The sequence below is a fragment of the Nicotiana sylvestris genome, chromosome 1, assembly GCF_000393655.2.
Source record: "Nicotiana sylvestris chromosome 1, ASM39365v2, whole genome shotgun sequence".
NCBI lineage: Eukaryota > Viridiplantae > Streptophyta > Magnoliopsida > Solanales > Solanaceae > Nicotiana > Nicotiana sylvestris.
The window spans coordinates 99,060,957-99,072,693 of NC_091057.1; the positions used below are offsets into that span (position 1 = coordinate 99,060,957).

Here is an 11,737-nt window from a genome sequence, read left to right on the forward strand (position 1 = left end):
TCTCTCAAAAAATGAAGCTATGCCGATTATAAAAAAAGGGCTTTCAGTTCTATTATCACACACAAAACTCCACCAAGGACGTTCGGCCCGATCCAACGTAAATGTAAATTGTGCACTACCGAGGTCGAATGGCCCAAACCATTGATATGTCACGACCCTAAACCTGAACCCAGTTGTGATAGCGTCTATCGTGAAGCAAGGCCAGCTGACACAAATCCCCAATCTATTTAAACAATTTAATAATTCAATTTAAGTTATTAATAAGTGATAAATCCCAAAATATAGTGAAACAGAACAAAGGGGGAAATAAACACAGCTCGACATCGGGATATCACCATTCATTTGTATCTAAACATACGTCTAAGAGTTTGGAAAAGGACTACACAGTCTATTATAGAATCTAGTACAAGGAAAGTAAGATAAGAGGGAGAAGCACTGGGCTGCGAACGCCGAGCAACTACCTAGTAAACTCCGAACAGCCTGCTGTAAGTAATCAGCCCTCGCTAGCGGGACCTGAAGCTCTTGAATCTGCACACAGGGTGCAGGGAGTAATGTGAGTACGTCAACTCAGTGAGTAATAAAAGTAAAGTAGCTGAGCGATAAAAAAACACGTAAAACACAGTAAAATGCTACAAAAAGGCAGTGTAAAACCAATACAATGCAATAAAATAGTAAAAACTTGTAAAAATACCTTAGTTTGGTATAAGCTTCTTTAAAACATCTTTTAACAGTTAAACGAGTGAATGAAAAGTAGTGAGAAAGGATAAACACATAAAACCAGCCCCTCGGGCAAAGTACCAATAGAATCAGCCCCTCGGGCTATCTCACAATCACTCGTATCATCCCCTCGGGCAATAACATGGAACAACATCAGTCCCTCAGGCTATATCATATCACAAACTGGGTACCCGCGCTCACTAGGGGTGTACAGACTCCGGAAGGGCCCCCTTACGGCCCAAGCACAATTTCAAACCATCTCGTGGCATAATCAAACAGGCTCTCGGCCTCATATCAAGCCACCTTGTGGCGTACAACTCAGGCCTTCAGCCTCATAATCACGAATCAGTACAATATCGCTGCGGCGCACAACCTGATCCCATATTAACCTCATAACACAAACCCTCGGCCCTACTCAATCAGAAATCTCTAAAAGCCACTCGGGCACATCAAAATATGATGCTCAGCTCAAAATATCATTTAAGATTTCAAATAGAGTAAACATGGCTGAGTTATAAAAACAGTAGAATATAGCATGAGTGAGTACAAGTATAAAGTCAAAAGTGAAGAATAGTAGTAAAAATCCCCTAAGGGTCCAAAACAGTTGGCATAAGGCCCAAATATGGCATTCAGCCCAGAACATGATGATAACATGCGGTTTTCAATCAAATACGCAGCTAAACAGTCATACGGGAGGGACTAAGTCACAATCCCCAATTGTGCACGACCTCACGCTCGTCATCTAGCGTGTGCGTCACCTCAAAATAGCACAACGATGTGAAATTCGGGGTTTCATACCCTCAAGACAACATTTACAATCATTACTCACCTCTATCCAGTCGAAACTCTAACCCGCGATGCCTTTGTCCCTCGAATCATCCTCAACTCGCATCGAATCTATCCAAAATCAGAATCATGATGTCAAAATATGCTAAGGGAACGAAGACCATGCGAAAATAATCAAATTACAACATAAATCCCGAAATTAACCAAAACCCGACCCCCGGGCGCACGCCTCGGAATCCGATAAAAATTACATTAGTAAACTCCTTATCCTCCTACGAGCTCATCCATATCAAAAGTACCAAAATCCGACTACAAATGACCCCTCAAACCCTCACTCAAAGGTCTCCAATCTCAAGCCCTAATTCCCAATTTTTAACCCTTAATTTCCATTGATTTTAAGCCAAATCAGTGAAATAACATCATAGAAACGAGTTTAAGGTCCAAAAACCTTACCTCTATGAAATCCCCTTGAAATCCCTCTTCAAATAGCTCCCGCAAGCTCAAACCCGCATGAAAATGGTGAAGAATAACTTAAAAATTGTGAAGAAAATCTTTTATACTTTTTGACCCATACTTTTCGCACCTGCGGTATATACACCGCATCTGTGGTACCGCTTCTGCGGTCCAAGACACCACATCTACGGTTTTCACTTATGAGCCAATTTTCGCATCTGCGATGCAGGGCAGGTGCGCTCCTCTAACCGCTTCTGCGGATCCAACTGATCTTCCGCTTGGCCGCATCTGCGGCCTGCCTTCCGCTTCTGCGGGGGTCATACCTCCTTTTACCTACACCCCCGGAAGGGAGTATATAAGGGAGTTTTTCCAAGTTAAGTGACAATCGAAACGAGATTATTTATTTATTAAAAATTCAGAGTCGCCACTTGGGATAATTTATGGTGTCCCAAGTCACTGGTTCAAATTCCGAATCGAGGAAAAGATTGACTCTGTATTACAGTCCGCGAACCAGAAATCCAGATAAGAATTCTGTTAACCCTGGAGAAGGTAAAATTTCACTCATAAGTAGGTTCACATCGTGATCTAAGTTCCATTTCCCATCGAGAGGTTATGATACTAGTAAAGAGTCCTATTCTTCTCCTTGGGTTATGAAATAATTCAATAACTCCGGGCCCCCTCACTGCATTCCAAGGCAAGCTCCTACTAGATCCTACTATTCCCAATATTCCTACTAGATTTGAGCAACTCGAGTATGAACACTGTATCGTTATGCCCCTCGCTTAGCCCCGCTCTTTGGTTTAGGATGGATCCGGACTGGAAGCGAAAATACCGTAAAAATGGCTTCTTTCTTTGTCTCCGCTAGACTCTTTTGTAATAGCTTAATGAGTTGAACCAACAAGAGATATTACGTTCTACCTTCTGCTTCGAGCCCGGCCGAGAGTTAGCTTCCCGATAGTCTCTTCCTTCCTAGAAATAGAACTCTAGGTATTCCCGAATTCCGTGATTTTAGCATGGTCACTCAACTGTTATAATTGGCCTATTATCTGATTTTAAAACACTTTTAAGCCTATGTGCATTTTAACTTTAAACTGCTTTAATTATTTTAAAGGAAGTTTTCAACGTCATCTAAAACGTGTCTTTGGATCACGCCACATGAAATGCACCCGCGATCCGCGATATATTTTATTTAACATTTTTAGGATTTGGATTTGGGTCACATGAAATGCACAACCGATTTTAGGAAGGTAGTTTTTAAATAGCGCGCCTAAAGCAACTACGCACTTTCAACTTTGTGAAGGCCATGAAAAATTCAACTAAACGGTGCGCCTCGATTTCTAAGGATAAAAATGTTAAGTGAGGGCCCTGGGTTTTGAGGTTTTATTTTGCATGGCACGCCTCAAATTATTTCAAAGGATTTTCACTTAACTAAAGCAAACTACGGACATTCATGGATTATTTTTTTCTAAGTTGAGATTGTTGGAAGGAAATCAGATATCATATGTACATGACAATTGAAAAAATAAAAATAAAAAAAATTATTTAATAGATACCACATATACATGAAGCTTTAACTGCTACTCCAAATATTTTATAAACACGAACACCGATTCTTAAACAATTGTTTTCATATAACCAAATCACTGTTTCCCAAAACTGATGGTTGTATCATTTTTATTGTGTCATGAAACATCTTTGCACAACAAAGACTGCTAGCCTCCAATTTAGTCCAAATTATGAGTGAGATTTGCATAAGACAAAAAAAATGCGGAAATTTCATTTACAGTACCTAATTTCAAACTAAAAAAAATTAAACTTAAAATAACCAAGCAAACTGCAACAGTATTCTTATCAAAATTGACGATCAATGCTACTGTGCATACACTTTCACAAAAGAAAAGTTCAATCAATGAGGATAAATGAGCAACAAACATTCTTCGGAATTTTAAACACCAACGTTTTGCTCAAAACGATTAATTTATTCATTGTGCGAAAAATTCCGTGCCTCTACGAATGCTACAATGCAACGCAACTCGATTCATTTAAAAATTACTCATCAAATAAAAAACAAAATTGGCGTGATTAATCAGTGTGCAGAAAGAGAAAAAATCTTCATGCTATATATTTGAAGGTCGATGATTCAGCGAGAGTGAAAAGAAGAAGTTGCTTACCTCTCGATTCTCTACAACAGGAACAACAACTTTTAAGCAAAATCAACTCAAACCCAGAAAGATTAACTTCAATTTTGAACTATTTATGATTACAAAATCGATTCCAGATCTTATTGTCTTCCTTCTTCTTTTCGTTTTTTTTAGTTTTTTTTTTCAGATTTGGATCTCCCCTTTTCGCTATCTACGTGTGTGTGCTAGTGAGATAAGAAGAGGAAGGAGGAGGGGTCTGTTATTTTCAGAGAATTGGGGGTGAAAGCTCCTAGAAGTTTTTGGTTTTTTTCTCTTTTGAGAAGATGAGAGCGTCGTTTTTTAGTGTAAGGGTTTTATTTTTTATTTTTTGTCTAGCTCCTCCTCAGATAATGTGTATTTAGGGCATAAAGAAGGGATGGGTTAATGGGTCAATGGTCTAGGCTGGGTAGGTATAAGGTAATTGGGCCATTGTATTTGTTCTTTGGGGTGACCTAATACACCAAGACTAAGTTAATTTTTTTTCCCCATTTTTCTTTTCTTTTATTTTTTCCTTTTCTTTTCTTTAACTAATTAAAAACCTAAATTAGGCTATTTTTTTTATAAATTAAAATTCTTTATTCATTTTTAACATTAAAACAACTAATTAACTTAAAATTAAAGAAAAAGTGCTAATTTTTAAAGACTAAAAGATAAATATGTAAAAATGACAATTTTTTAGGATTTTTCTATGATTTAAAAATGTTAAAAATGCATGAAATGAAAATAAATAAAGAAAAATTCCTAAAATTAATGAATATTATTTTTGGTCTATTTTTTAGGAGCTATTTTCATGTAAGGAAAAAATCATGTGCTCACAGCTGCCCCTCTTTGCTCGGAAACCTGAAGGGTTTTCGTGCAAAGATAAAGTGAGTGGATACGAGGCAATTTTTTGCCCGTTTGAATACTCCGTGGGAAGTATTTTTGAAAGATTTGACCGCACACTGCTCCCGAGGTTGCCTACATATCCTTTTGGCTATAAAGGAATCAGGTTAGTGTAGTTCGGGAAATTTTAGTAGCTGAGACTACCAAAAAGCTGTGATTTCACTGTTGCTGCTGCTGCTGCTACTGCTTACTGAACTCTTTATTACACCACGACAAAATAAAAGAAGCTGGACTAAACCACGATCTATGTATTACAAGAATCCTATCTATATCTTCAAACTTGGTCTTGTGGTTCCTGTTGCCTTATTGACTTGTGTTCTCCGGTGAAGTTCCTTTGTTGCCTACTTGAATTGTAATCTGAGACACTTTCCCTTTTCTTCAGGTGGGTGCCTGATTGCTGAGCTCGAATTATAATCTGAGATGCTTTCCTTTTTTCTAGGTGGACGCCTGATTACCGTCACTTAAATTGTTTCCCTTCCTTAAAACTGGAGTTGTTCTCCCTTGCTCTCCAGGTGGTCACCTGGTTACCAAAACCTTAGCTGTACTCCCTTGCACTCCAATTGGCGCCTGATTACAATGCTTGAACTGTATTCCCTTGCTTTCCAGGTGGGCGCCTGATTGCTGAAACTTTAACTGTATTCTTGTGCTCTCCAGGTGGGCGCCTGATTGCCGAAACTTGAACTATATTCCCGTGCTCTCCAGGTGGGCGCCTGATTGCTGAACTTGAACTGTATTACCATGCTCTCCAGGTGGGCGCCTGATTGATGAACTTGAACTGTATTCCTGTGCTCTCCAGGTGGGCGCCTGATTGCTGAACTTGAACTGTATTCCCGTGCTCTCCAGGTGGGCGCCTGATTGTCAAAACTTGAACTGTATTCCCGTGCCAGGTGGGCGCCTGATTGCCAAACTTGAACTGTATTCTCGTGCTCTCCAGGTGGGCGCCTGATTGCCAAAACTTTAACTGTATTCCCGTGCTCTCTAGGTGGGCGCCTGATTGCCGAACTTGAACTGTTCATCTGAAACTGCTGCCTTTGAACCTAATTACAACAAAACAAACAAAACAAAAGAAATTTTCCTGCCCCAATTTGGTGTTGGGCGCATCTATGAGTGTTAATTGAATCATGTCACCAAATATCTCTATGAATTTGAAAGCTAAATCTCATTATCCAGGAGGGTCCTGACAACTCTTAATTAAACGTCGGTTTCAAATCTACATTATATCTTCCAAAGGTGTGATTTCCGCTAAATCTTGTTATCTAAGAGGGTCTTAAAACTACACCCCATTATCTAGGAGGTGCCTGAAAATCAAAAATCAAGTCTTATATTAAGAGTGACAACTTTTACGACTAAATTATACTACCCTACAGTAGGACTTATGCTAACTATTGTTATCTAATAAATAAAAAAATTTATTTGTGTTTCTCATGAATCCCAAAGCACATCAATTGTCATCCACCCAGTGCGCATGCTGTTCTTTCCTGACTTAAATCACTGGCCTTGGACTTGAAGTCTATTTCTCCATCACTTGCCATGATAACTTTGATTTCTGCTTGGAAGACCTTGCTTGTCACTGGTTAACCCCTTTCTTTGTTAATCTTATCACAGGAAATACCTTCGATCCATTCACCCTACACCCTCCATCTGTTGCATTGTTCATAATTTAATATACCAAACCTTTGTATTTCACACGAACCCCAAAACATGTTGATTGTTACCAACTCAGTGCCCACGTTGTTCCTTCCTGACTTATGCCACTTTGATGCCTAACCAGATCCCGTTTTGTGAAATTTGGAAAGTTGGTGATAAATTTTGAAGTCATTTCTCACTTGTTCTTACCAAACAGACTCAGGAATAGGAAGTAAACAAGACAAAAGGAACAAAGTAAAGAAAAATAGAAAGAGATGATTCCTAACAAGAAAACTACAAAGTAGGAACCTATCAAATCTGAATAACAACTCTAATGACCATGACATGCACCCGTGGCCTATTCTGTCAATGCAAGTATGATGTTCAACTCTTGTTATACCCCTAAACCATGAAACTAAGCTTCAATGCTCCAATGATCCAATCTGGTTCATGATCCTTACTCGACTTGTAGTGCCCGAAGGATTTTCACCATCAAGTCTCTCTCATTTTGTTCTTTATCTCAACTCACCGTCGCCTTATGGTACCTGTGAAGGTTTTCACCAATAAGACTCTCTCATTTTTCATTTTCCTTGTTTGGACCGGAGTGTTGCCCCTGATATGATTCACCTCTACTTGCTTGCATCGGCATCTCTCGAAGGCTGATCGGAAGGTCTTTCTATGGACCGTAATGTGGGCTTTTGGATGAGGTTAGAAAGAAAAGGTATCAAAAGGCTCAAAACAACTCAACTGGGTTCAAAATTACAACTTTTGGAATTAGATTTCTTACAACAACCACAACTTCTGCCCCAGTTTCTTTGCTTGGGGACTTTTGGATTTTTATTTTAATGGACCGAGCCGTGAGGCTGCCTACATTTCCTTAAAAGAAATCAGGTCGAACGTAGTTCATGACATACGAATTGCCTTGTTTTTTTTTTTGCTTTTTTCTTTTCTTTTCTTTTCTTTTCTTTTCTTTTCTTGACTCTTTTCCCATTTTTCTTTCTCTCTTTCTCTTCTCTTTTCCTCTTTTTTTTTTATTCTATATTTGTATTTCTAACTCTGCTTCTGATTCCAAAAGAGGGATATGAAAGAAAATAAATAAGGCTCAAAAGGGTAACAAATGATAAAGTGTTTAGATAGCAGAATAAAATGCCTTCGTCATTCCAATCTTCAAAGCATGCCAGATACAAACAACACAATTAAATAAACCAAAGAAATCACACATAATATCTTTTGACTGCATCAGAATTGATAGCCATATCCACACATTTGCCTTCTACATCTGTTAAATACAAAGCACCATTGGACAACACTCTCATCACCACGAACGACCCATGCCAATTAGGGTCAAACTTGCCTTTAGCTTCAACCTAATGCGACAGGATGCATTTCAATAGTGTTTCTCTATGTTTTATCTGCCCCAGTTTCACACAATTCGGGTTTAAAGTGATCTCAAAATCCCTTCATTTATTTTCCTCAAATGTCCCTATCATCTTCAAAATTTTTTTGATGCTTTGTGACTAAATTACCTTTTAAGACCAGGCCGAGAATTACGCATGCATGTCATGTCACTAGAGTCAGCAAAAAAAGAAATATAAAAGGAGGAGAGAACTAAACAAAAAAAATGACGAGAAATAACAGAAGACAGGAAATTGCATTAGAAAGATGGTGAAATAGTTCGAACAACAAGACAAGCAAACTACAACGTGGTTACAACCTTCCAACAAACCTAGACAATACTAAACGAGTTACTACGACTAAACGAACTAGGCAAAATAAAAGGATAGAAGGGTTTGAGTCACAAGATAATATCCGAATTACAACCCTGAAAATAACTCGGATAACAGAAATGACAACAAAATAAACCACCAAGACTCCTCCCCAGCTAACCAAGAGAGGAGCATCTTTCCAGTTACCAAGATCTGCATCTTATCCACTGAGTTCAACATCAACATTGCTAGAACCTTCACAAGTCTTCATCTCTTTGTCCTTAGCAAATTGCTTTTGGGCCCCTTTAGCCGGCTCGTTCTTAGGATCAACCTCTGATGCGTTGAAAGCTTCGTAGCACATGGACCTCCGAGGATCTCAGAAGAATTCTCATATTCCTTTTCAAAATGAATCATGCCCACCATATGTGTCTCATTATGCACAGGCGATGGACTTTGGCTAGTTTCTTCTGCATCTGGATTTTGCACGACAATGTCACCTGCATCAATAAGCTTCTGGATTGCTTTTTTCAGGTGCCAACACTTTTCTATACTGTGACCCGGGGCATCAGAGCAATATGCGCACCTTTGAGAAAAATCAAACTTCTTTGGCAGAGGGTTCGACATTTTTATCTGAATCGGCTTCAACATGTCCAATTGCCTCAACATTTGGAACAAACTAGCATATGATTCTCCAATAAGGGTGAGAGCCTTCTCTTTTTTTAGTCAGTTTATATTCTGGCCTCGGTTGGAACCTTTTGCGGGCAGGTGGCTGATATGCTTGAGGGGGTGGGTAAGACATTTGGGGAAGTGGTGTGGGTCATCGCGGGCCTCGTAGGTGTGGAGCATATGGTGGTGCATCGTGGACAGGGTACTGGGAAATTGACGTACGACTTTTGGGGTCTTGTGGAGAGAAGTAACATTAGGGAGGGTCATCTGGTGCACAAAGATATCCATGGGGCCGATGTCGAGGCTGAGAGTGTTGAGCAGGAATTCCCAGCGGATCATGTTTTCTATTTCTCTTTCTCTCTGGGATGTTCTGATTGTCTTCCATGGTACCTTTCAATGCCGAATAACTCATGATTTTGCCTGACTTGATTCCCTCTTCTACCATCTCCCCCATTTTTAACACATCATTGAAAGGCTTACCCAAAGTCGGGATCAAATGAATGAAGTAGGTGGGCCCTTGGGCTTGTAGGAAAAGCTCAACCATTTCTTCTTCACCAATCGGGGGACTGACTCGAGCAGCTTGCTCCCTCTATATGAGCCCAAACTCCCTAAAGCTTTCCTCTGGTTTCTTTTCCATTTTAGATAGGGAGGAACGGTCTGGGGTAACGCCTAATTTGTATTGAAAGTATCAAACGAAATCTTGAGCCATGTCACCCAATGTAGGCCACTTACCGTCATCTTGACGATTATGCCATTCCAAAGCTGCCTCAGTCAAGCTCTTACTGAAATGTGCCATCAACAAGTCATCTTTCTCTCCAACACTTCTCATTTCACTGCAATAAACCCTCAGGTGGGCTACCGGATCTCCACACCCATCATACAAGTTAAATTTTGACACTTTAAACCCTGGGGGCAAGCGAACATCAGGGGACACAGAAAATTCTTTGTAAGCCATGTTACCCTGGTCTCCCATTCCTTGCTTGTTCTTTAAAGACTGTCCTGTGCCCTTCAGCTTCCTGGATATCTCACCTCGCCCTTCTTTTCATGTAACCTTTCATTTTCAGCATGAAGCTCATCCTGATGGCTCTTCTTGTATGAGTCAGGAACTTTGTGGGCAACCTCTGCGGGGTAGTATTGGGCATCATGAGCTTTGAGTGAATATTCATTGTTGGGAATAGTAGATATGATAGGAGGGCAATTTTGGGGAAAGGTAATTGGAGGATGAGTGATGGAGCTACTAGGACGGTTGGGAAAGCTGTGATAAACGGGTGGATCTGGAGAGTATGGGGGATCATCCAGCACTATGACCGGAGTTTAGGTAAAGACAACATCTAAGAGGCTAGGTGGTGGCGGGGGTGGTGCCTTCCCAGTCATCCAAGCTTGATACATGTCCGTCATGTGTTGTTTAACATCCTTACCTCATCAGCCAAACCAGTGTTCTGTTCAACCAACTACTTTCGGGTACCGGTATCAACCAACCCAATTTTGTTGTTGTCCGCCATTGCCTTTTGACTTTATGTTGTGGAGAGGAGTTATTACTTCGAGAACCACAAACCAACCACCTTTCTGCTATGAAGATATCAAAAAGAACAAAATGGAGTCATCCCGTTAGCGTTGGGGCATTTAACCATAAAATATCACATTGCGTGCAATTTACCTAGCAACAATTAATAGTTCTAGAATGACTTCGAGGGTCACAAGGTCACTTGGCATCATCCCAATTTTGTTCATTTCAATCTTCTCTTTCTTTTCTTTTCTAGCACTTCTTGGCTTGCTCGTTTTTCTTCCTTTCTTTTTCTTACTGACTATCGCTCTTTTCTTTCCTCTTATTTCTCACGTCCCACAACTTTATCCTCTTTTTGTCTTCTTTTTTTTTATTTTTTTTCTTTTTATTTTAATAAAATAAAATTAAAAAAATGATTCGATCGAACCCTATGTAGGTTGCCTACGTATCATGACCCCGCATGAATCAGATCTTTGTGTAGTTCGGGAAGATCGAGAATAAAGTAAACAAACTAACGTGCTCACTTTCTTTTTCCTTTTTGTTACCTTAATGACTACTCTGATGAGAAAAGAGGAATAAAATAAGTAAATCTTTTTTTTTTAATGTGAGTTTTCTAGACCTAATGTTCTATAACTTATTCTAAACTCAAGCTTAATAGATTTTTTTTCTTTTGAAACAAATACTCTATTAAGGAAGAATCCTAGAAGAGAAAAATATTTTTGACTTTTTTTTTTCGGAAGGAAATCTAAAGAATAAACCGAAGAAAAATATTTTGAATTTACATTTGATATCCCTGAAGAAAGACTTCGAAACGAGAAATGAATAAAATAAAAAAATATTTTTTTGGATTTCGGTTTTTGATTACCTAAGAAAGAAACTTTAAAGATAAAGATGATGTATGTATTTTTTCTTCTATGCACAATGTCCTAAAGTTCTTGGAAAAATAAAAGAATATTTTTTTTTCATTTTTCATTAATTTCCCAAAGAAGAACCTCAAAAGAAAAATCTTTTTGGATTTTTGAGATTAATACCATAAAGAAAACTTTTAAAAAGGTACTAAAAGGAAATTCTTTTTTTTTTGAATTTTTAGTCTTAATATACTAAAAGAAATATAAAAACATTTTTTATTTTGATATTAATTTCCTAAAGGAAAAATCACCTCAAAGGGAATTATTTTTTCTAGAATTAGTATTCTAAAGAAACTTATAACGGAAATG

The 11,737-nt window shown here is 38.8% G+C and overlaps 1 long non-coding RNA gene across 1 annotated transcript; it reads right to left on the reverse strand.

Annotated features, from left to right (window-relative positions):
* Window positions 1-232: 232 nt before the first annotated feature.
* On the reverse strand, window positions 233-4,446 carry LOC138880124 (uncharacterized). Its single transcript, XR_011402733.1, has 3 exons — window positions 4,128-4,446; window positions 1,547-1,614; window positions 233-528 (listed from the first exon to the last, which is right to left on the reverse strand). It is a non-coding gene; the product is annotated as an uncharacterized lncRNA (long non-coding RNA).
* Between the last annotated feature and the right edge of the window lie 7,291 nt (window positions 4,447-11,737).